We start from the raw sequence: 26,949 nt of genomic DNA on the forward strand, positions 1-26,949 counted from the left end.
TGTCGGACCATCTGGCAAACCCTCATATATGTTTTCTTAACAATCCTCTTGAGCAAGTTCAGTCATTCAAACTCCTGGGTCTCATGATGAGCCATGATCTCTCTTGGGCAAATTACATTTCAACGTTAGCCTCCAAAGCCAGCCACAACTGGGCATCCTCCATTGTACAAAGTCCTTCCATGGCACACATGAACTCCTATCCACCTATGAGGCCTTCAACAGCAGTTTGATGGAATACTGCTCTACCATCTGAGTTGGCTCCAATACCTCACATAATACTCTCTATGGAAAAAAAGGCCTTTAAGATCATTCTCATCTCCCACGATGAAGTTGAATCTGTGGGCTTATCATTTTGCCATCATAAACAGGTCTGTGGTCTCTCTGTTCCTCCACCTCCTTTTCTGGTCTTGCACCTTCTGCTCTCCCCATGCTCCCCCTCCCCAAAGTTTTTGCAGGGCTCACACTGTCCACCATCACCCCTCTTCTGGTAAAAACAAAAATTCATAAATCCAGGATAACTGCTCACCTCCAGTTATATTCCTGTTTTTTCCAGCTGTGGAATCAGCTTCCACATCCTCTTCAATCTCACTTTTCCCTCCATGTCTTGAAGACAGCTTTTCACTGCAATCTCAGATCATATCCAATCCAAAACAATGATCTTTCCTAACTTCGTTAAGGTAACAAATTTTCCAGTTTTCCCTCCATGAAGTTTGCTTTTCCATGCATGTGTTTGTTCCATCTTATTTTTTTTTTCTGTTACGGCCTGATCCGTTCAGTGTTTTGGATGAAACTCCCCTGGTCTTTCAAAACCACAACAATTTCCGTTGAATGTATAATTACCTTTTCATCCATTTACATCACCGAGATACCAAAGTAGTCTTTACAGTTAGTGACTATTATGTTGTCGAAGGACATTCCGAGCAAACTTCAAAATATTTCAGTCTATTGGATAAGTAATTCATTTACAACAGCCTGTTGGAACTGGGTTATCTGGTCGTGTGACATAAATAAATTAATTGTTTGGTACATAAAATAACCATTACCTTCACCTTGTGATTATGAAGAATATTGTTTCTATCTCTCTCTCTCTCTCTCACAGATTACACATCCCAAGTTTTCGCTGGGTTATGACGATGATTTATGCACTAGATGAAATTAACAGGAACTCCTCTATACTTCCAAATATATCACTTGGATACATGATTTATGACTCTTGTTTTAACATGCATAAAACCCTAAATGCTGCAATCAGCTTCCTCGGGCAGAAGTTCAGGAAAGATATTGAAGGTGTTTGTCCAATTCATGCTGTGATTGGCGAGTCTGGTTCACAACATTCATTAACAATTGCTCGTTTATTCGCTCTCTTTTTAATTCCACAAGTGAGACTATTTATTGAAATATTTTTTATTTTATTTTCTGATCATTGTGAATTATGTTTTAATTCACATTATTGTGGAGCTATAAGAATTCAAATATTTGCACCGTATGCTGTTTTTATTCAGATAAGCTACTTTGCCTCATGTCGATGCTTGAGTGACAAGCAACAATTTCCTTCATTTTTGCGAACCATGCCAAGTGATGCATTCCAGTCAATCGCCATAGCGAGGACGGTTCAACACTTTGGCTGGGTTTACATCGGTACAATTCAGAATAACGAAGAATATGGGAGAGAAGGTATTGCACAATTTATTGCTGAATCAGAGAATTATGGAGTATGTTTTGCCTTTCAAGAAGTTCTGCCCCAAAAAGAGGATGGAAATGAAATAAAACGTCTTGGTAAATCCACATATAATCCCACTCATTTTCGAAGATATATTGCAATCAAGACAATCCCTCTTTTTATTGTAATAATACAAAAGTAAATTGACATAGAAGTTCAATATATTTGCATCTTCAAAGTAGAAATTTCTCGGTACATTTGCAAATGGATGGAGATATACTAGTAGAGTTCCCACAAAAGGGTCCCGTGACCGTTTTTCCGCGACCAAGATTTGAAGGTTGATTTTAGTAAATTTGAGGGTGCTGATTAAAATGAGCTGGGGTGAACCTCGTGAAAATGTGGGCTAACTCGGCCAGATGCGAAAATTCAAAATGGCTGCCATGCTACTTCCAGTATATCAAAAATTGCATATCGTTGGTTCTACATGTCCGATTTTTATGATTTTTGGGTCAAAATATATGTTTTGAAGGTCGAGGATGTCATATATTACCATTCTAGATTGTTATATTTAAGGGTTAAGTCACAATTTATGAAATTATAACTTTTCGGGGGCCAAATCCAAGATTGTCGTCGAGTAACATCTGGAAAATAGTAAAAAATCAATTTTCTTCTCATAATATTATTGGCAGTGAATCTTCTCATGCAAGTAAATGTTTGTTTATATGTGGGAGTGCACAACAAATTGAAACAAGAAGAGAAGGACGCAATCATTGTCTTAATTTTAAGAACATGATGTGTACATAATATCAATTTCTCAACTTTTACACTGTTCAGGTAGGTTATACCATTCTTTTGTATGTCCCTCCTGTACTTTATCTAGAACAGTAATATGATGAAAGAATATCAACATTCCTTCATTTTGTCTGGAGAGCAACAGTGTTTCAATGGAAAAATGAAATAAAACATGAATTATCTGAATTTCCGGCAATTGATGCTTTCCCGGTAAGTAGTCTTGCAATTTGCATCGACCAAAGTTTGATGTACTGTCCAAACTGTCTTTTATCTAAGACAGTCATAATAAAATAATATTAACATCTCTTATATTTTGACTGTGGCAATGTTTTTACAGTGGTAAATTAAATGAAATTAAATCTCCATTGAAACACATACATGTAATCCTTCAGTCACTATCCAACAATTTTGTTCGTATACGTTAAGGAGGAGATGTTCCAACAATTTTGCCTGATGGAGTACACAAAGTCAATTTATCTATGATTCTTTACAAGCTTGGTGAACTCATCCTTTAGAAACTTTTGCAGCCTTTGTTTGTTTCCCTGATTGCTGAACAGCACCTGGAAGTTCTTTGTGGCAGGAAACCTATCGGATGTTTTCATGTACACATTTCTGGACCCATCTCTATATGCTGTCGTGGATTTACGACGCTCATGCTCACTGTCTTTGATGGAATTTTCCACACCATAGGCATCATTTACAAAAACAATCTGGCATCGCATGCTTCTCCCCCGGAGAAAGGATGGAAGAATTTGAATGTAGTCAGATTGAGGCAGACACAATGCTGTTCTTCATCTATTCGCAAATCCGAAAAGCAGGAAAAATACAGACAGTCGTGATTGATGCCGAGGACACAGATGGTGTGATTCTTTCTGCATATGTTGCACATCAACTGGAGGGCACCCTTGCTATCAAACGGAAAGACAAAATCATCAGCTGCCGAGACCTTTGCTCTGATGATGTCGCTGAAATATTAATCCCATTACACATCCATCGTGGATCTGATACAACATCTGGCTTCTATGGACATGGGAAAAACACAGTTTATGAAAAAGGAACAGGAACTCAGGAGGCACGCAATCTTTTGAAAGATGTTGGCAAAACACTTCCAGTGACACAAGAGGTGCTTCAGCAAATGGCCACATTCACTATTAGACACATCTATAATGACACAATCAGTAAAACGTTAGGTGAAGTCAGAGCACGGAAGTGGGGTCAGATGAAAAACAAGTCCACGTCCCGCATCCCACCAGATCCAAATTCTCACAATCTGCATGTGAAGCGAGTTAACTGCCAAGTTTCCATTCAACTAAACTATGACAAGCTGGATGCACCCCCAAATCCCACCAACCATGGATGGACAATGAAAGACGGTATATGTGTGTCAGTGAGGTACATCCATGATGCACTCCCAAGAAGTTTACATGATTTGGTTGAACAAGAACAGACATTGTTGCACGATGATGATGCTGAAAGTAATGATGAAGTTTGTGACTCTGGAGCCAGCGACTCAGATAGTGACTGAAGGATTACATGTATGTGTTTCAATGGAGATTTCATTTCATTTAATTTACAACTGTAAAAACATTGCCACAGTCAAAATATAAGAGATATTATTTTATTATGACTGTCTTAGATAAAAGACAGTTTGTACAGTACATCAAACTTTGGTCAATGCAAATTACAAGAATACTTACCGGGAAAGCGTCAATTGCCAGGAATTAAGATAATTCATGTTTTATTTAATTTTTCCATTGAAACACTGTTGCTCTACAGACAAAATGAAGGAATGTTGATATTCTTTCATCATATTACTGTTCTAGATAAAGTACAGGAGGGACATACAAAAGAATGGTATAACCTACCTGAATAGTGTAAACGTTGAGAAATTGATATTATGTACACATCATGTTCTGAAAATAAAGACAATGATTGCGTCCTCTTCTTGTCTCAATTTGTTGTGCACTCCCACATATAAACAAACATTTACTTGCATGAAAAGATTCACTGCCAATAATATTATGAGAAGAAAATTGATTTTTTACTATTTTCCAGATGTGACTCGACGACAATCTTGGATTTGGCCTCGGAAAAGTTATATTTCATATTTTGTGACTTATTCATAAAATATAACAATCTGGAATGGTAATATATCATCATGTTCTGAAAATAAAGACAATGATTGCGTCCTCTTCTTGTCTCAATTTGTTGTGCACTCCCACATATAAACAAACATTTACTTGCATGAAAAGATTCACTGCCAATAATATTATGAGAAGAAAATTGATTTTTTACTATTTTCCAGATGTTACTCGACGACAATCTTGGATTTGGCCTCGGAAAAGTTATATTTCATATTTTGTGACTTATTCATAAAATATAACAATCTGGAATGGTAATATATGACATCCTTGACCTTCAAAACATATATTTTGACCCAAAAATCATAAAAATCTGACATGTAGAACCAAAGATATGCAATTTTTGATATGCTGGAAGTAGCATGGCGGCCATTTTGAATTTTTGCATCTGCCCGAGTGAGCCCACATTTTCACGAGGTTAACCCCAGCTCATTTTAATCAGCACCCTCAAATTGACTAACATCAACCTTCAAACCTTGGTCCCGGAAAAACGGTCACAGGACCCAATTGTGGAAACTCTACTATACTATTTTTCATAAATTGACATTGCAGAGGTGTAACAAAGGTGTGAAAAAAAAATTGTATGTAGAACGACACTCAGTGGAGCCCACACTTCCACCAGGCTGAGCAGCTTAGGTTTTGTATTCCACTGATATGCCAGATCTGCATCCAGACCTCAAGCAAATTCTAATCAGCTTTTTAATGTCACCTATCCAACCCATCCACCAAGTTTTGTCATAATGGGTACACAAGATTTTGAAACATCGTGCTACTTTACAAATTGCTTTTGGCCCCATCTCTGAATGGTAAAGAATCACTTAGAAAATTAAAAATAAAATTGTCGTTTCCAGTTCTTCACCAAGATTGAATCAAATCTTCATTGTCACACACCCAAACTGTCCACCAAGTTTGATCCAAATCTGTCCATAACCCTTTGAGATATCATGCTTTATATCGTTTCTGGACTTATCTCTCAATCATGAGGAATTAATTTAAAATGCTGGTTACCACATCTGGGTCTTCTCCAAAATCTAATCACTTTTTCATTTGCACACTCCCAAACTGTCCAAAATTTTTTCCAAATCCGCGCATAATATATTGAGATATCCTGCTCAAAGATAGTCATATCCAGCTCACAAACAAAGAAACAACAAAGATGTCATACGTAGCATGTGACACTTGCAAAATCCAACGAAACAATAGCTTCCATGGAAACAGCAATTTGATGATTGGGAAAATTTGACCTCTCATGTGTTTTACATCATGGAATGTTGTGCATAACAAATTTGGTTGACGCATTTTCTAAATGTCACTTAAGAGGTGTTTTACATAAATTGGATGGTATTGACCTTGACCTTTGACTAATGTTGACCAGATTTTGTTCACATATGTTACACATACAAAGAAATACGCTGTGGAAGTTGCAATCTGATATCATGAAAAAAATCCTGAGGTTTGGCAATAATAAAACAAAAGAAAATCCCAGTTTGATGCAATGGGGTGAAATTGTTGTCATGGACACTGTTTCTCCATGCCACGTGGGATTTTTACCCTGAGCTTGTGAAGTGGACGTGTCTAACAAGTCCAACAAGAATTGGTAGTGGGGTACGAGAATTATGAAGAACAATTCAGTTGATGTAAAACTCTGTTTACTTTGTCTTGAATGCTCAAAAGGTGAAATGTTGAGCAGGCGCATGTGTGATATAATGAATGACAAATAACATGATCCGGTCAAGTTAACTGGGAGCCGTGGATAGGCTCGATTTCCGCACACAAAATAGGTATTGTTTAAAGCTACTTGTGGCCCGACCGTGTGATTTTCATAGACAGAGCTACTGCATTCAGATTTACCCAACATTCTTTCTTCCCATGCTTCTTGCACTAAGCATAGATTTGGTTTTTCCCGAGTTTGTTCTGATACAAAATATGGAGGTATCTCACTCAAATTAAAACCTGGCCGAAACCAACCACTGAAATTCCGTTGCCGTGGGCACTTCCCGTCCTTACTAGTAACTATCTGGTCTAACCAGCCCATTTACAAATCCTTATTGTGGTGGTTAGTGTAATTATCCCATTCACTCCATTCCTTCATTTTAATACAGTATCCGCAACACTCACTCAGATCAAATGGTATTGCGAACCAAGGTATTCCACTAACTGCTGAATGAGGTATTCGAGTGCAGACCCAGTATCTAGTTCTATTAAAAGCCTTATCATGGTTAGGAGAAAGACCCAGATAAGTATTTATCCCATATAGTCCCTCTGGGTGTAAGTGTGCCCTAATACTCCTCCGAAACTCCGTTCTGTTTGAACCATTATCCACTCTCACTCTACCCGCTAAGCCTCTCCAGTCTCTGTGTGCTATGTGGTTAGCTCGGTGGTCTGTGTGGCAGGCACGTGGCTGAGGAACATACAAGTAACTTTGATCATGAGTAGTACTTATCGGCCTTATCGACCATGACCACAATGTACAAGTTGCAGCCAGTAGCACAAATAAACCTGCAACAAAAATTATTATGAAAGCGATCAGGAAGCGATGTTTTCCTCAGAATCCTTTGGGCTGCGTGCCAGCTTGCAATTTGAGGCGTGACTCCATGTTGTTCTTCCTTTACACTTCAAAGCTGTGTGAATAGTTAGTAATATCAGGAATGGCCTGCACCACCGTGCTTGGAGAGAGTTCTTTCTTTTGTAAATCCTCACATTGACCAGGTCCCCAGGCTTGAAGATGTGGTGATCAGAGTTAGCTGACTCAGGCAAGGCTTGCCTCACCTGCGCATAGAAGGCCCTCACAGCACGATTCAAGGCAACACAGAAAGCCAGCAATGTCTCATCCATTTGTTGCACATTCATTTCTTTTACAGATAATGGAGGTGAGTGCAGTCGTCTCATGTGGAGATAAGCCAGTTTTTTTGATTTGCGGTAGATCTCATCGTCATGAGGGCAATGGGCAGTGCATCTGGCCATTTTAATCCAGTCTGTTCACAAATCTTGGCCAGTTTATTCTTCAGAAATCCGTTCTGCCTCTCCACTGCCCCTGCAGACTATGGATGGTAAGGGACGTTCAGATGCTGTTGGATTTGCAAAGCCCGACACATCTCCCTCACCACTTCAGCTGTAAAATGAGTTCCCTGATCGCTAGAGATCTTACAGGGTATCCCAAATGTACAGAAGAAATCCATCATCAACAGTTTAACCGCAGAAATGGCATCTGCTTTTCAACAGTGATAAGCTTCAACCCATTTTGAGAACAAATCCACAATGACCAAAACAAACTCAAATCCACAGCACTTTGGTAGTTGGATAAAATAAATCTGGATATGAACAAATTGCCTGAAAGGTGCGAGGTGGCCGTCTGGGGCCATTTGAGCCTCCCTTCCCAGATTGTGTTCTTGGCAAACGTGGCAGATCCTACAATATTGTTCTGCAATTGGACTAAAGCCCGGGGCAAACCATTGTTTCCCAATAGAGGCGCACATCCACCTTTGCTGGTATGCACGGCCCCATGCGCTAAGCGAGCAAGCCATGGTCGCACAGCCTTTGGTGCCACCACTCGGCCATCGGATGATCTCCATAGTTTAGACCCATCATCAAATTCACATCCATACGTTATCCACAAAACCCTCTCTGCTGCACTAACAGCAGTTTGTAAAGGGTTTACATCATCAAGAGATGGCATTGCCACTGGTGCTCATACACATTGTGATACCAGTAGGGCATCAGCAGTGGTGGCAGTGGCCTTGGCAGCTACATCTGCCCTGGCATTTCCCCGTGAGACATCATCAGATCCACCAGCATCAGATCCATCAGCATCACATTTAACCACTGCAATTTGGAAGGGCAAGAGTATTCCAATTTGGTAGGGCAACAGGTTCACAATCCATGTTCCATTCTTCACCGGTGCACCAGAGGATGTTATAAACCCTCGCCCACAAGAGAGGGCTCCAAATTCGTGTACAGCTCAAAATGCATAGCCGGAATCAGTGTAAATTGTCACAAACTGGCCTTCTGCTTGGCAGCATGCAAGAATTCGAGGGAACAGCTCTGCTTGCTGCGTGGAGCAGTTCACAGCCAATCTTCCCTTTTTGATTACCTTGTGATCGGAGCAAATCGCATGACCCGTTATTAGAGATCCATCTGGTGCCCGCGATGATGAACCGTCGACATATAGAATCAACTCAGAATTTTGGATTGGTGTGTCTCTCAAATCAGGACGTGGTAAACATGTGTGCACGATCACCTCCTCACAATCATGAGGATCTCCATCCAGTTCTACTGCCAGCAAACGAGTGAGATTCAAATGGTGGGCAACTCTTAATCATAATGTCTGATGGAGCTGTGAGTGATAGTTCATATGTCGTTGATTGTGAGGCTGACAAGTTTTGTGTTTTTTGTTTGTTAATAACCTGGCTGTGACCACCTGTGGCACCATGAGGATAAAAAGTGTGTCCCGCGACGAGTGATTCTGTTGCCAGCACTGCGAGCGAAGCGGCTGCCACTGCTCTTAAACAGGATGGGAATCCTTGTGCCACCGGATCCAATTTGGTGCTGTAATAGGTGACGGGCCGGAGCTTGTTTCCGTGTTTCTGGGCCAGAACCGATTGTGCGAAACCTTGACTCTCATTTACATACAAATAGAAAGGTTTTTCAGAGGGAAAAGTTTGGTAGACCAAAAGCGGGAGCAGAGGACAGAGCTTGCTTAAGTGTCAAAAAAGCCTCATCTGCTTCCTGCCTCCAGGTCAATGTATTGGGTGTGCTTGCAGAACCAATTTCCAGCAGTGGGCTCACTAAGCATGCATAATCAGGTATCCACTGCTTACAATAGCCTGTTGTCCCGAGGAAAGATCTCATCTGTTTAGCAGTAGTTGGCTTAGGCAGTTTTGATATTGCAGATATACACTCTCGGGAGACACGTCTGCTATCCCTCTTCAAGATGTGCTACAAACAAATATTTTACATCCTGCTGGCAAAACTGCAATTTGGCTTCCGAGGCTTTGTGTCCCTTTTCTGCTAAAGCCATCAATAGCGTCAAAGTATCTTGTTCACACGCTTCCTTCGACATTGAACAGATAAGCAAGTCGTCGACATATTGGATCAATGTGGATCCGTTGGGAAAAACTATGTCATACAGATCGTCTTTCAATGCTCGGGAAAACAAAGAAGGGCTTTCGGTGTATCCTTATGGAAGCACATTCCAACTACATTGCCTACCTTGATACATGAACACAAAAAGGAATTGCGACTCGGGAGCTATCGGTACGCAAAATAAATCTTAACAAAGATCGACCACTGTAAAGTGGGTAAAGTTACTCGGAATGCTTGAAAGAATGATCACTGGGTTGGGGACGACAGGGAAGGTGGGAATCACGCTGCCATTTACCGCACCTAGGTCCTGTACAAACCGCTATGTCGACTTTCCTGTTTTTCGCACAGGTAAAATCGGCATATTACATTGAATGACAGTGGAAATAATTGTTCCTTGCTGTAATAGCGCTTCCACTATGGGAGCTATCCCTGCTTCTGCTTCTGGATGCAATGGGTATTGCAGTTTGCGAGGTAGCTTCTTTTATGTATCTATATTGATCTTTACTGGCTGCATACTTTAAATTCGACCCATGTAATTAGCGTGTGTTGCCCACAAACAAGCTGGGACCTGCTCTTGGAGTCCTGGTAATTTTTCTGACCCCGTTGTTTCTGAAAGGTCAACCATCTCAAACACAGCCTTTACTGTTCCATTGCAGCCTGGCCAGCAATATCTGTCTATCCCGATCTTGCTGAAATCCCTCTACCTGAATATATACTTCCAAAGTTGCTCTCGGTGCCATTTTAAAATAGGTCCTTTGCTTGGTAACCTCGCACTACCACTAAGGTAACATGCGGTGTAACACGGACGGTTGATTCCACAGTTTTAATTGCTCCTGCGTCAGATGCACCTCCAGGCCAATCCCTTGCTTCCCAATCCACATTGTTCCCAATGCTATGTCAAAGCTTTGGTGTAATTTCGAAATTGTTTACCTCGCATAGTCATTATCTTTTCCTTTAGTGTCGCAATCTGCAATGCAATGTCACCGAATCTGTCCCATGTCCATGTCCATGTGACATTGACTTACCCAGTCGCATACCTCCGGCATGCTCCTCTCCAAATCGGACACACACACCTGCAAACTGTTCGCTTCTTCACCATCGGTCAAAGTCCACCGGTATACCAGATTCTGTGTATTTTCCTGTAATAAATTCAAAACAGTGACATGCGATTCGTGAGGTATATCTAAGTATACTCCCTTTGGTGTGCACTTCATGGTACAATTTAGCTTACGTTATAGGTCTCTCCCCAACAGATTAATTGGCATATCAGTCGCCATCAAAAATGCATGTTGTGCAGGTAAAGGTCCAACTTCTACTTGTAGATGTTCAGACACTGGAATTGCCATAGGAATGCCTGAAACTCCGACAACATTTATTTTCTCCTGTGATAAAGGTGCATTCAGAAGGTTACTTTGATCGCTGATTTAGTCACACCCATATCCACAAGGAAAGGAATCTCTCAGCCTTCGATTGTCAAAGTCAGTTTTAGTTCGTCACGTGGTTTTGAAGTCAGTAGTGGTAATTCTGATGATGGTGGTAATTGGATTCAGTGGTAATTTTGAGCAAATGGGTTCTGAGGCGGTGGTGGGAATGAAGCAGCTGTCCCGGTGGGAATGAAGGCACTCCCTCGCGCAGTGACCTGTTTTCCCATCTGCTCGACAGACCTCTTTACGCATATATCAATGTCTCCTACCACAATTACGGCTCGACCCATTTTCTTGAGCAATATAATTCACATTTCTCCCATTCGCCCATGCTCCTTGCCCATTCACCGAGCCAGCATTAATTTTGCTGTGGTCTCAGCACAAAGTTGTTCGATCAATGAACTACAATGCGTTATATATGGCATTAAGTCCTTTACGTTTTTTAATTCCCATCCAAGACACACTCGCTTGACCTCGGTTTGTAATTTAGCAGCCAATCCTCTGATAAATGCATGATGGAAAGGGACACCTTCATTGTCCGTTAATCCAGAGCGACGTTGATACACACTTCATAACCGCTCTAGATAATCCAAAAGGTCCTCGGACGAGCGTTGTTTGCATGCTTGTATTTTCCCCCAGTCTGTTTTCAGCGGGATGACTGCTGTCATGGACTCGATGAGCTTGTTGACATGTACTTCTAGCTCGTCCTGGGTTCCGGGCGCCTCACTTTGCCACCCCGCAACGTGTTTCAATTGTTGGAGTAACCCATTGGGCACAATCAATTTCAACAACATATTCATGTCCACATAAGTTGGTTGATTACACTACACGATCACTCGCAACTCTCGTTGAAACTTCTGCGGGTCCTCATGCACTTTCGGCATCTCGTTTGCAATAGCTCTTAATTTGGAACCCCATGGCCTATATATGGCTTGCATGCCTGCGGCCCCGGGGTAATCTCGCAATGGAAACATACCTATTGGTGTCAGTTCTTTATCGTCTTCCCTGATGACGTCTAATATGGTCTTTTGCACCCTGTTTGCAACCCAACAGTACCACCATGGGGGTCCCTCTCTGGTAGTTGTGTCGCAGCATATTTCCTCCCATCACTCTCTGTACCCTCTACCTTTGGTACTCTTCCTGTGGCTGCCCTTGATCATGCGTCCTGCTCTGTACGATCCTCACCCACTGCGACCTCTGTGCTCGGTTCTTCGTCCTCGAGTCATGGTGCCATTGGCACCAAGTCTGGAACAGGGCGAGGCCACCGATCCGACTGTTCCTCGTCATCCTCGAACTCTACAGGGGCAGCTCGCTGTTTCTTTTTCCCTTTACTTTCAAGTCTCATGGGCATCTGCATTGATACATGGTCCAGCTGGCCCTTTCAGTTTAACAACCGGATTTTATCATTCCGATCCCTACATTCTTCCATCCAGTCCATATATGCACCCCATTGTACATGCCTTGAGGTTCCTTTGTCCTTTTCTTTTTCCTCCAACATTTACTTAAAGTGGTTCAAACAATCTCGATCAAAGGTACCGTTCTCACAAAAATACAACTTTCCTCGTCCATTCACACCACTTCATAGACCACTTCATAGTCTTAATATTCATCATCCATTCGCACCACTTCGCAACATCTCTCACAGAATCAGGTACATATTTATCGAACATATATCTCACGCATGTCCCTCGGCGTGGCCTGGGGCAGGTCACTTTGGTTTGTCCAATCCCATCACTCTTTCCAGCAGTATTTCCAATTCTGAAAATTGTTACAAGATCGCAAATACAATGAAACATGCACTTCAATGCATTGATGATAAAACAAATGCTGGCCAGCACTGCAACACAACAACCATATATTATTGTCAACTCGAACCACCTACTCTCACACAATCACACTTTACAACACAGCGAGCTGGGTCTCAAAACCCCTCTCTTTGTGGAGGTGGGACTCCAACCCCATCCTTTTGGCCAGAGAGGATGGCATTTCCCCTCTGCCTTTGCTGTACTGAGTACAGCGAGCCGGGTACCAAACCCACTCAAAACACTTTGCTGCACTGAGTACAGCGAGCCGGGTACCGAACCTGCTCAAAGCACTGCGGAGTCTTTACCTCCCCGTGAAGAGATCCCTGATCTCTATTCAGCCCCATAGGCTCAAGCGGTCTCTATCCGCAGGATACTTTCAGGGCTATCAATGAAAATTCTCTGACATGTACTTTCCTTCATTCAAGTACGTTACCTGTGATGAGGCCTTCAGGGATGGGGCGCACACTCTCCGCTTCCCTTCCATTCTGTGATACTCTAGCTTTCGCTGTCCCTCCAGACCATGGGCTGCTTCCATGGATTAGTACATCCGAGTCACGGCACCAAATTGTTGTGGAATTCTAAAGTAGATTCAGTGCAAAGTCCTACTACTCAATTTCACAACACTCATAAATGATCCACTGTCCACACAAGGAAAGTACATTCAATCAAAGAAAATTTATTCACCATCATGGAGCCACAAAGCATCGAATGTCAGACATAACAAGGGTTTGCGCAAAAATTGTGTTTACATTCTTGCTCTATATATGCCTTGGGAGGAGTAGGGAAGGGTTCAGAGAACAAAGAGATGGAGGGGATTTCAGTCATGATGACCTACAGCTGGCCTTGATGAGGCTAATTTCACATGGGAAAGGCATCTACGACATTTTATCGTACTGATCAAAGGGTCATCACATAAATCGTTGAGGAGGCCTGACACAAGATACTACAAACAGACAAGGAGGGTAGAGTGGAGGGAAACACAGATATGTATATATATATATATATATATATATATATATATATATATATATATATATATATATATATATATATATATATATATATATATATTGTTGCGGATTCGCGCCCGCCGGCGTGCGAACGGCCACGTAACTCGAATCGCGGCACGTCACCCACCGGACGGACAATCCAGTCGTGACCCTCTCGGACTAACGCCGGGAACTAGTCACGGGTGGACCTTTCGGTCTCACCACGATTGTGCCAATCGGCCCCCGCGTGGGATAGGGTTGCTCGCCAAATTCGATCTACCTAAGTACCCACACGGAGGGTAGACCGGGCGATCGCACCTCGCCGCAGGTCGACTTCGGACACGGGCCACTTTAAGCGACCCGTTCCGTACTATCGGGATAACCGAGCGGTGTTATTCGTCGGCCTCGACGGTTCGATTAATTATCGGGCGTTTTAGCCCACGACCAACCCTTTACGTGAAGCAAGATGGAGATTCAATGAAAGAAAAGACGAAGCGAAGCGGGAAAACAGTTCAACATAACTCACATTTATTTCGCGATGAACGGAAAGCACACATATACAATTACACCAAAAGCACATGTAAAAGGAGAAGAACACAATATTACACAAAAAGCAAATATAAAAGAGAAACACAATGCAGAGCTATCCGACTACCGAGCACACGGCAACACTTATACAATTTTACTTCACAGATGGCGCCGACAACACAGATACCCAAAGCAAAAGAAAAGAGAACCACCCTCCAGGATGAGGGGGGTAGGCGGGCCTGGGGCCGAGACCGTGTCGGGCCTACCCGTCTGATGATGAGATGCAGAGCGGCGGCGGCGCCTCAACTCCGCGGGCCTCGCGGACAGTGTCTGGTAGGGGGTGGGAAAGGGGCCCCCTTGTCGCACTATCTCAGCGCGGGGGGAAACAGGAGGGGGTTGTTGATGCTCGGGGGGGGGAGGAGGATATCACCCTGTCTCGGGTCCCGCGACGAGCGTCTCCTCCCCGACCTCGGTCGCGTTGCTGGCCTCTCCCTCTGCAGCTCCCGGCACCGACGCGAGCACCTCCTCGTCCGCCTTCGCCGCCGCCACCTCTCCACAGCTCCGTCTAATCGCCCTCTCCGTCTCCTCTCTTGGCTCGTCCCAACTCTTCACTCTTGACTTCTCCCCTCCGAACTCTGACTCTTCTTCCCAGCTCCACCGACAACTCGTTCCAACGCACCACTCTCAACTTTTTTTTACTGACGAACGCAGCCGTTTATATAAGCCCCGTGGCTTCGCTCCTTCACCTTTGACCCTCTCCCTCCGACCCTTCACCTCTCTAACTGGCTCCCCATTGGACCGAGGAAAAGTGGGCGTGAATGCTTTTTGATCCATGAATTTGCATATAGCGTCCTCACTCCAACGCCTTGGAGGCGGGGCCAAATCGCCCCAGCTCGCCGATAGGACGGAACAGAAGTGGGCGTGAGTCGTTTTTGATCCGTTTTTCTCGGAAAGTCTGTGATGTTTCTGAACACGCTGCTCGGTGCGCGCCCTACACGAGTCCAGTATCGGTGCCCACAAGTGGCGCGAGAATGGTGGGGATGCGATGGTGGCGAGTTGTGACGGTAAAGGTCGTGGCTGTTGTTGTGAAGCGGCATTGTGGTTGGTGGTTGTTGTGCGATGGCTGTTGAGACGTGGTTGGTGGTGGTAGTAATGGCGGCTGGTCCAAAATAAAGAGAGTAAAAGAAAAACGGCTATCCTGAAGAGTCGCAGCCCGACTGAATGACATTTATTCTCTCGAAACAACGGGTTTGGGCCTAACTACACATATACTTACAGAGATATCTCACCTAAGGGACCTGAATGGTGGTTTGTGAATTTCGTCAACCACAACACTACCCCCTCCCCTTTTTACAGACTCGTCCCGAGTCGTCAAATTTTCGTGTGCCATCATGTGTAGTTTTCCCCTAGTACATTTTACCTACGGATCCCTGAGTGCGACATTCATGGTATTCGTGTCCCCAAAATAAATAACTTGAGGGCTGAGTAACTACCTAAACAAACTCACTCACACGGACGACTTAAATAAAATTGCCGGCGCTAAGACAGACATGCCGGGGGCGCACTCATATGTACAGTACATCTTAACCTTAACTTACAAATTTTACACTAAACCATGGCCCAGGATCACTGAACTCTGCAAAAAGAAAGCAGTTAACAGGGAGCCAGGCTGCTCGCATGCAGTCTCTGGCTCAAAACAATGCAGGTGACAGGGAACGTGGCCGGCTGCTCACACGCAGTCCAAGGCCTTCCTTTTTGAACTGAACGCAGTGAACCACAACGGTGCATGGGCTGCACAAACGCAGTCTCCGTGCCAGCTCAAGTGGCATACGCAATGAACACAACGAATGGATGGATGAATGGTTTGAACTGAACGCAGTGAACCACAACGGTGCATGGGCTGCACAAATGCAGTATCCGTGCCAGCTCAAGTGGCACACGCAATGAACACAACGAATGGATGGATGAACACAAACACGGTGCACGGGCCGCCACTGCAGGCCCGTGTTGTAGCTGCCAGCAGGGCAGTTCTTGCCGCTTGCAAACTGTTGCCTTGATCCTGGCGCACATGGCAATGAACAGGGGGGTGGGGCAAAGCAAAACTGAACGGGGCTGGTGAACGTGGGCAGTGGGCATGGCATGGCAAAGGCAGCAGGCAAACACAGCCCGCAGAAGAAGCTGGCCAGCCTTTGCCGTTCAGTGGAGGTTGGTGGAGGGAGTGCGGGCTCGGACCTACCCTATGGTCTCCCTCCCAACCTATCGCCTTTGCCTGTCACTGTCCATACCCACTCCCTTAATTTGTCAAACCACAATTTAGCCCCAACTTATTTTTTTTCTACTTTCCCACTATAAATCGTCCCCTAACCCCCTGTACTGTCCTTGTTCGGCTAACCTATCCTGTCACCTAGCCTACTCCCAACCCCTACGTTCCCTTCCCGGGGGGGAATAAGGGAGAGCTAACGTCCTGTGTCTAGGCCCAATGAAGCCTCAGGATGGCCTCCCCAGAGTTCAGCGATCTAACCCAAAGTGGGTCCAGCGGCCCACAACGAGAGCGAGGGGATGGATGGTGCGGAGGGGTACACTTCCTATCTACCCTAACCATTTAACTGTTAAACTACCCCGGGGCTTTCAACAAGCGCCTCTCGCTTAAACTATTGGTTCTAACAACCCAGATTCCCGTCGCCTGTGTTGGTGTCCTCACAATTTCGGGCCTCGCCCCCCAATTTTCTCTCCGTGCCCTCACACGGTCTCATGGCTGGGACACGTGGCTCCCTTTGGCAGGCACGACCCTCTGCCGATTCTCCCGCTATGGCAGCCCCGGGCACTACACTGCCTCCGAGCCTACCAGCTCCCTAACACCGGGGAGTGCCCCCCATGGCACCTCCCCTGAAACGCACATGTGGCAGGCTGGCTTCCCAGGCCCCTTTCCGAGGGTCACCCGCGCCCACAACACTGCCCACGCGGCTAATGGCGCCCCGGGCCCCCGCACCAAGCAGGCGCACCCGTGCCCACTACGCTATCCCGGCCCCCCATGGGCCCTTGGCCTACCACGGCCGACTAGCCTGGTGCCCGGGGTACCCACTCAGCGATACTCACCTTTCGCAGCCACGCTCCCAACCCGTCAACAGGGCTCCTGCACCCCTCCAAACGGGTTTCGAGCCTACACTCCCACCAACAACAAAACGACCTCCATTTTTCAATTTGACTAACCCAGCTAACTCACTCTACACTGACCCCGGGGGTCCCTTGGGCGGGAGTCACTCCTCCCCCCAATCACTCATCGCACCATGCAGTCCCCATTCGCTCCATACACACAGACCCGCTGGCTCACTCACTCACCAAGTACTCACCTCACAACTCTTCAACACACACACCGCTGAACTCTGCCATCCTCCTAACTACATCCCCTAACTAACTCGTGCTCCCACGTCGTCCCTTAAACTACAGCACGTTCCTTTTAACACTACATAGCTAAGCTACGTCCCCACTACACATCCACAAGTCTGTCACTGTCTCCAAATAGATCATTTTATTTCCCAACCTAAATCTCACTAAATCCCTCTACCTAATCCATTCCACGGACTCCATGAGGACTTACCCCTGCCCCATGAAGTCGGTCTAGCTAAGCTAACCCTTCCCCCTAACTAGTTTCCATCCTGTGCCCAGGTAAGGGGGTCTTCCACCCCTTGCCCAGGAATCCTGTGCACCAGAAAGTGAGGCTTACTGTTTTTTTTTTTTTTTCCATGCGCATCAGCAGCGCGGAAACTCGCAGCTCGCGCACTTTGCACCTGCCCATGACGTCATGCAGCTGCACGTGTTCCTCGTCCCTCCTTGGACGGTACCATCTGGCAGGGATAACCCTCCTGCCGGATTCCAACCCCACGTGCAGCCATGACGTCACCGTGCGCATAAAAAAAACACAAGCCCCACGTCTCGAGGGGTTCCCCACGCGAACACATGTGCTTTGCCCGTTGGAGCTTAACACACACGATCGCGTGGAGAACCCATCCGGTCCAAATCCGTTTACCTGCCTAAACTTTGTCCGTCCGCGGGATCGGCAAATCCACCGCTGGCGTTTCCGGACCGGGACTTCACTCTCGCAAGCGAGCACGTGGGGGCCTCGTGCGTTGCACAGCACGGACCTCGTGCTCACTGCTGGGTGAACCCGGCACGGTCCTCGAAACAACTACAGCCGCTACTCGGCTTCCTTTCCTCACATGTCGCCGTCGTCGCCATTTGACCCACGCACACCTGCGTGTTACGACGCTCACACTCCATTCCATTACATTCACACCGGGAGACGCGGCTGCGTGCTCCCGCATGCCAACCGACATCTCCCTCACATACCGCTCTCTCACACACACAGTCTCCCTTGCATAAACCATACCACTCACACATGGTGCTCCATTCACTAGCGGCCTTCCACTCACTCGTGCTATACTACTCACACAAACCACACCACTCACACACGCGGGGGCACTCACCCGCGGTGTTTCATCCACACACCGTGCCTCACTCATACACGCGGGGGAACTCAACCGCGGTGTTTCACTCATACACCGTGCCTCACTCACACACACGGCGACACTCACACACGGTGCCTCATCCACACACGGCATGCTGGGAAGCACTCCCTTTGGCACACTTGCCACTACACCACTCACACACGGGGTCGCTTCCACACACGGGGACGCACTCACACCTTGCACCACACACACAGGGACAACCACACTGGGGATTCGTGTCCCCACAAGGGTCTCCGGGGCCTCTATACCCCCCAAGCTCTCCGTGCACCTGTCCACAGCACCCGTCCCCTCAACCTCGCAAAGCACGACCGAACTCACCTGGTCGTGACTCACCTCAAGGGGGCATACTCCCTCCCCTCGTTCCTGGAGGAGGCCATCCAGCTGCTCGCACCGGGTCCCTACACGCTCCGCGAGCTCAACCTCATCGTCCTCCACTACCTCCGTGTGTGTGTGTGCGTCACTTACCCCGTCTTCATCGTGTAGTCTTCCCTCTACCGTTCCCATCTCCCGTGTCTCTGCCAACTCAGTCACCTCTTCACCCTTTACCTCCCTTGTCTCTACTATTTTTATTTCCTTTGTCGTCACCTCGTGTCTCGTCTCGCACGTTTTGGTCTCCCCATTTAATTTTTCCCTTTCGGTCACCGTTGCACCCCCTCCCAGCTCGTTCGCTCCGACACGTGGAGTCGCCATTTTAATCTCCCTGCTAACGGCTTCATGCCCGCCTGCAGGCATCGGCCCATGTTCTGCGTCTCACCCCGCAGCTTTTTAGTTTCTTCCCTCATTTGCTTGTTCATTTGCTGTGTATTCGCATCCATCTTTTCGTTCATTCCTTTTATTTCGTTTTTCATTTCATTTGTATTTGTATCCATCTTTTTGTTCATGCCTTTCATTTCGTTTTTCATATCCGCATTCATTTGTGCCAGCATTGTGAATAGCTGGGCCATGTCGGGTGCGCTTGGGTGAGCCGTTTCGGCAGGGGTTGGGGAAGGGTTTTGGTGGAGAGGGGGAGGGGAGGTGTCATACACCGCGGCCGCTGCCGCACCCATTTCGGGCTCTGGGTTCAGTTGGGCGAGTTCGTTTTCCTGTACAACCAACATTTCCTGCACGGGGATTTCATCCTGAGCCATGGATTCTACACATTCTACATCCATTTCTAATACCCCCGGCTCCCGCTCGCCTTGAGACGCCATCTTATTTCTCGTGAAGGGTTAATTTAGCTCGCTCGTAATTTGGAGGGAATTGGGGGTCGCTCCTCTCACCCCTGGACCGATTCCCGTGAATTTAATTGGAGACAGGAGAGCCCGTTTTCCCGTTCTCCGATACCCGTGCCGCGAGGAGGGCGATGAGTTTGTATCCCACTCCTGACACCAGTGTTGCGGATTCGCGCCCGCCGGCGTGCGAACGGACACGTAACTCGAATCGCGGCACGTCGCCCACCGGACGGACAATCCAGTCGTGACCCTCTCGGACTAACGCCGGGAACTAGTCACGGGTGGACCTTTCGGTCTCACCACGATCGTGCCAATCGGCCCCCGCGTGGGATAGGGTTGCTCGCCAAATTCGACCTACCTAAGTACCCACACAGAGGGTAGACCGGGCGATCGCACCTCGCCGCAGGTCGACTTCGGACATGGGCCACTTTAAGCGACCCGTTCCGTACTATCGGGATAACCGAGCGGTGTTATTCGTCGGCCTCGACGGTTCGATTAATTATCGGGTGTTTTAGCCCACGACCAACCCTTTACGTGAAGCAAGATGGAGATTCAATGAAAGAAAAGACGAAGCGAAGCGGGAAAACAGTTCAACAATAAGCACATTTATTTCGCGATGAACGGAAAGCACACATATACAATTACACCAAAAGCACATGTAAAAGGAGAAGAACACAATATTACACAAAAAGCAAATATAAAAGAGAAACACAATGCAGAGCTATCCGACTACCGAGCACACGGCAACACTTATACAATTTTACTTCACAGACGGCGCCGACAACACAGATACCCAAAGCAAAAGAAAAGAGAACCACCCTCCAGGATGAGGGGGGTAGGCGGGCCTGGGGCCGAGACCGTGTCGGGCCTACCCGTCTGATGATGAGACGCAGAGCGGCGGCGGCGCCTCAACTCCGCGGGCCTCCTGGACAGTGTCTGGTAGGGGGTGGGAAAGGGGCCCCCTTGTCGCACTATCTCAGCGCGAGGGGAAACAGGAGGGGGTTGTTGATGCTCGGGGAGGGAGGAGGATATCACCCTGTCTCGGGTCCCGCGACGAGCGTCTCCTCCTCGACCTCGGTCGCGTTGCTGGCCTCTCCCTCTGCAGCTCCCGGCACCGACGCGAGCACCCCCTCGTCCGCCTTCGCCGCCACCACCTCTCCACAGCTCCGTCTAATCGCCCTCTCCGTCTCCTCTCTTGGCTCGTCCCAGCTCTTCACTCTTGACTTCTCCCCTCCGAACTCTGACTCTTCTTCCCAGCTCCACCGACAACTCGTTCCAACGAACCACTCTCAACTTTTTTTTACTGACGAACGCAGCCGTTTATATAAGCCCCGTGGCTTCGCTCCTTCACCTTTGACCCTCTCCCTCCAACCCTTCACCTCTCTAACTGGCTCCCCATTGGACCGAGGAAAAGTGGGCGTGAATGATTTTTGATCCATGAATTTGCATATAGCGTCCTCACTCCAACGCCCTGGAGGCGGGGCCAAATCGCCCCAGCTCGCCGATAGGACGGAACAGAAGTGGGCGTGAGTCGTTTTTGATCCGTTTTTCTCGGAAAGTCTGTGATGTTTCTGAACACGCTGCTCGGTGCGCGCCCTACACGAGTCCAGTATCGGTTCCCACAAGTGGCGCGAGAATGGTGGGGATGCGATGGTGGCGAGTTGTGACGGTAAAGGTCGTGGCTGTTGTTGTGAAGCGGCGTTGTGGTTGGTGGTTGTTGTTGTGAAGCGGCGTTGTGGTTGGTGGTTGTTGTGAAGCGGCGTTGTGGTTGGTGGTTGTTGTGCGATGGCTGTTGAGACGTGGTTGGTGGTGGTAGTAATGGCGGCTGGTCCAAAATAAAGATAGTAAAAGAAAAACGGCTATCCTGAAGAGTCGCAGCCCGACTGAATGACATTTATTCCCTCGAAACAACGGGTTTGGGCCTAACTACACATATACTTACAGAGATATCTCACCTAAGGGACCTGAATGGTGGTTTGTGAATTTCGTCAACCTAAAATATATATATATATATATATATATATATATATATATATATATATATATATATATATATATATATATATATATATATATTGTTGCGAATTCACGCCCGCCGGCGTGCGAACGGCCACGTAACTCGAATCGCGGCACGTCGCCCACCGGACGGACAATTCTATCGTGACCCTCTTGGACTAACGCCGGGAGCTAGTCACGGGTGGGCCTTTCGGCCTCATCATGATCGTGCCAATCGGCCCCCGCGTGGGATAGGGTTGTTCGCCAAATTCGACCTTCCTAAGTACCCACGCGGAGGGTAGACCGGGCGATCGCACCTCGCCACAGGTCGACTCCGGACACGGGCCACTTAAGCGACCCGTTCCGTACTATCGGGTTAACCGAGCGGTGTTATCGTCGGCCTCGACGGTTCCGATTAATTATCGGGCGTATTAAGCCCACTACCAACCCTTTACATGAAGCAAGATGGAGATTCAATTAAAGAAAAGACGAAGCGAAACGGGAAAAACAGTTCAACATAATGCACATTTATTCCGCGGCACACGGAGAGCACACATATACAATTACAACAATTATGCACATATATCAAATGCTACAAAAGAAACACAACAATGCAGATCTACTACCGACTACGCGAGCACACGGCCACACTTACACAGTTTTACTTTATAGACGGCGCCAACAACACATTTACTCAAAAGCAAAAGAAAAGGGCCACCCTCAAAGACAAGGGGGCAGACGGGGCCTGTGGGCTGCGAGACCGGGTGGATCCTACCCGTGTCTTTGTGATGAGCCGCAAATGTGGCGGCGCCCTGACTCCGCACTCCTTCGCGGGTTTCGTTGGCACTGCTTGGAGTGGGGTGGGAACGGGGCCCCCTTTTCGCACTATCTCAGCGCGGGGGGGGGGAAGGGGGAATTGTTGATGCTCTGGGGAAAGAGGATAGCTGGCTTGCTTGGGTCCCGCGACGAGCGACTCCACTGCGAGCTCGTCGCCGACCGCCGTCTTCCTTGCCTCGGACCCGAGCTATCCGGTCTCCTCCGCAATTCTTCTCAGCGGACTGCAGCAAACCACCTCACGCCCTCGCCTCCCGACTCACTCCGCGCTCCAACCCGACTCGACCGCGCTCCAAGCTCCAGGCTTCCCATCTCTGCAGCTCTCCGACAGACTCCGAACCCCGACAGACTGCAAGCTCCACTCGGCTCTCCGACCTCTCCAGACTGACTCTTCCGAAACTGACTCCCGCTGCCACACTCTGCCACTGCCACACTCTGCTCTCCAAAACTGACCCTTTTGAAACTGACTGCCTCGACCGAGCCCCACTCGACCCTGCGCTCGGCACTTCATAGGGCGGCAGGAGAACCCATATGCAAATTTCTGGATCAGAACGAGCTCGGGGGTGGAGCCACGCTCGCCCATTGGACGGAGAAAAAGGGGCGTGAGTCTCCCCTGATCCTCGTATTTGCATATATCGATTCTACACCGACGCGCCTGGAGGCGGGGCCAAACTGCCCCACGCTTGCTGATTGGACAGATCAGAAGTGGGCGTGTATCATTCCTGATCCGAATTCTCCTCGGAAAGGCCGCACTTTGCACCCGCGGCTCGGCGCGCATCCCGCACAAGGCCAGGACAGCCTGACGCCCGGTGCCCACAAGCAGTGCGGGAATGGCCACAGAAGGAGGAGAGGTGAAGGTGGTGGAGGGTTTATTGTGGTGGTTTATGGCCATGGCGACGTTTGGAATGGTGGTGATGCGATGTTTGCGGGAGCGAGTTGTGAAGGTAAAGGTCGTGGCTGTTGGCGTTGTTGTTGTTGTGAAGCGGCGTTGCGGTTGGTGGTTGTTGTGTGATGGTGGTTGAGACGTGGTTGGTTCAAAATAAAGATAGAACAGAAAAACGGCTATCTTAAAGGGTCGCAGCCCGAATGAATGACATTTATTCCCTCGAAACAACGGGTTTGGGCCTAACTACACATATACTTACAGAGATATCTCACCTAAGGGACCTGAATGGTGGTTTGTGAATTTCGTCAACCTAAAATATATATATATATATATATATATATATATATATATATATATATATATATATATATATATATATATATATATATATATATATATTGTTGCGAATTCACGCCCGCCGGCGTGCGAACGGCCACGTAACTCGAATCGCGGCACGTCGCCCACCGGACGGACAATTCTATCGTGACCCTCTTGGACTAACGCCGGGAGCTAGTCACGGGTGGGCCTTTCGGCCTCATCATGATCGTGCCAATCGGCCCCCGCGTGGGATAGGGTTGTTCGCCAAATTCGACCTTCCTAAGTACCCACGCGGAGGGTAGACCGGGCGATCGCACCTCGCCACAGGTCGACTCCGGACACGGGCCACTTAAGCGACCCGTTCCGTACTATCGGGTTAACCGAGCGGTGTTATCGTCGGCCTCGACGGTTCCGATTAATTATCGGGCGTATTAAGCCCACTACCAACCCTTTACATGAATCAAGATGGAGATTCAATTAAAGAAAAGACGAAGCGAAACGGGAAAAACAGTTCAACATAATGCACATTTATTCCGCGGCACACGGAGAGCACACATATACAATTACAACAATTATGCACATATATCAAATGCTACAAAAGAAACACAACAATGCAGATCTACTACCGACTACGCGAGCACACGGCCACACTTACACAGTTTTACTTTATAGACGGCGCCAACAACACATTTACTCAAAAGCAAAAGAAAAGGGCCACCCTCAAAGACAAGGGGGCAGACGGGGCCTGTGGGCCGCGAGACCGGGTGGATCCTACCCGTGTCTTTGTGATGAGCCGCAAATGTGGCGGCGCGGCGGCGCCCGACTCCGCACTCCTTTGCGGGTTTCGTTGGCACTGCTTGGAGTGGGGTGGAACGGGCCCCCCTTTCGCACTATCTCAGCGCGGGGGGGAAGGGGGAATTGTTGATGCTCTGGGGAAAGAGGATAGCTGGCTTGCTTGGGTCCCGCGACGAGCGACTCCACTGCGAGCTCGTCGCCGACCGCCGTCTTCCTTGCCTCGGACCCGAGCTATCCGGTCTCCTCCGCAATTCTTCTCAGCGGACTGCAGCAAACCACCTCACGCCCTCGCCTCCCGACTCACTCCGCGCTCCAACCCGACTCGACCGCGCTCCAAGCTCCAGGCTTCCCATCTCTGCAGCTCTCCGACAGACTCCGAACCCCGACAGACTGCAAGCTCCACTCGGCTCTCCGACCTCTCCAGACTGACTCTTCCGAAACTGACTCCCGCTGCCACACTCTGCCACTGCCACACTCTGCTCTCCAAAACTGACCCTTTTGAAACTGACTGCCTCGACCGAGCCCCACTCGACCCTGCGCTCGGCACTTCATAGGGCGGCAGGAGAACCCATATGCAAATTTCTGGATCAGAACGAGCTCGGGGGTGGAGCCACGCTCGCCCATTGGACGGAGAAAAAGGGGCGTGAGTCTCCCCTGATCCTCGTATTTGCATATATCGATTCTACACCGACGCGCCTGGAGGCGGGGCCAAACTGCCCCACGCTTGCTGATTGGACAGATCAGAAGTGGGCGTGTATCATTCCTGATCCGAATTCTCCTCGGAAAGGCCGCACTTTGCACCCGCGGCTCGGCGCGCATCCCGCACAAGGCCAGGACAGCCTGACGCCCGGTGCCCACAAGCAGTGCGGGAATGGCCACAGAAGGAGGAGAGGTGAAGGTGGTGGAGGGTTTATTGTGGTGGTTTATGGCCATGGTGACGTTTGGAATGGTGGTGATGCGATGTTTGCGGGAGCGAGTTGTGAAGGTAAAGGTCGTGGCTGTTGGCGTTGTTGTTGTTGTGAAGCGGCGTTGCGGTTGGTGGTTGTTGTGTGATGGTGGTTGAGACGTGGTTGGTTCAAAATAAAGATAGAACAGAAAAACGGCTATCTTAAAGGGTCGCAGCCCGAATGAATCACATTTATTCCCTCGAAACAACGGGTTTGGGCCTAACTACACATATACTTACAGAGATATCTCACCTAAGGGACCTGAATGGTGGTTTGTGAATTTCGTCAACCTAAAATATATATATATATATATATATATATATATATATATATATATATATATATATATATATATATATTGTTGCGAATTCACGCCCGCCGGCGTGCGAACGGCCACGTAACTCGAATCGCGGCACGTCGCCCACCGGACGGACAATTCTATCGTGACCCTCTTGGACTAACGCCGGGAGCTAGTCACGGGTGGGCCTTTCGGCCTCATCATGATCGTGCCAATCGGCCCCCGCGTGGGATAGGGTTGTTCGCCAAATTCGACCTTCCTAAGTACCCACGCGGAGGGTAGACCGGGCGATCGCACCTCGCCACAGGTCGACTCCGGACACGGGCCACTTAAGCGACCCGTTCCGTACTATCGGGTTAACCGAGCGGTGTTATCGTCGGCCTCGACGGTTCCGATTAATTATCGGGCGTATTAAGCCCACTACCAACCCTTTACATGAAGCAAGATGGAGATTCAATTAAAGAAAAGACGAAGCGAAACGGGAAAAACAGTTCAACATAATGCACATTTATTCCGCGGCACACGGAGAGCACACATATACAATTACAACAATTATGCACATATATCAAATGCTACAAAAGAAACACAACAATGCAGATCTACTACCGACTACGCGAGCACACGGCCACACTTACACAGTTTTACTTTATAGACGGCGCCAACAACACATTTACTCAAAAGCAAAAGAAAAGGGCCACCCTCAAAGACAAGGGGGCAG

The 26,949-nt window shown here is 47.7% G+C and overlaps 2 long non-coding RNA genes across 3 annotated transcripts in view; one reads left to right on the forward strand and one right to left on the reverse strand.

The window, feature by feature from the left end:
* The window catches only part of LOC147035778 (uncharacterized), a 97,282-nt gene that overhangs the window by 18,946 nt on the left and 51,387 nt on the right, over nt 1–26,949 (forward strand). The window lies entirely within an intron of this gene.
* The window catches only part of LOC147035779 (uncharacterized), a 42,737-nt gene that overhangs the window by 9,646 nt on the left and 6,142 nt on the right, over nt 1–26,949 (reverse strand). For both annotated transcript variants that reach the window (XR_015049589.1, XR_015049590.1), the window contains exon 3: nt 10,701–10,814. This is a non-coding gene — a long non-coding RNA (uncharacterized LOC147035779). The remainder of the gene's footprint in view (nt 1–10,700; nt 10,815–26,949) is intronic.

The sequence above is a fragment of the Eptatretus burgeri genome, chromosome 1, assembly GCF_056783735.1.
Source record: "Eptatretus burgeri isolate ZD-2024b chromosome 1, Ebu_testis_v1, whole genome shotgun sequence".
Classification (NCBI taxonomy): domain Eukaryota; kingdom Metazoa; phylum Chordata; class Myxini; order Myxiniformes; family Myxinidae; genus Eptatretus; species Eptatretus burgeri.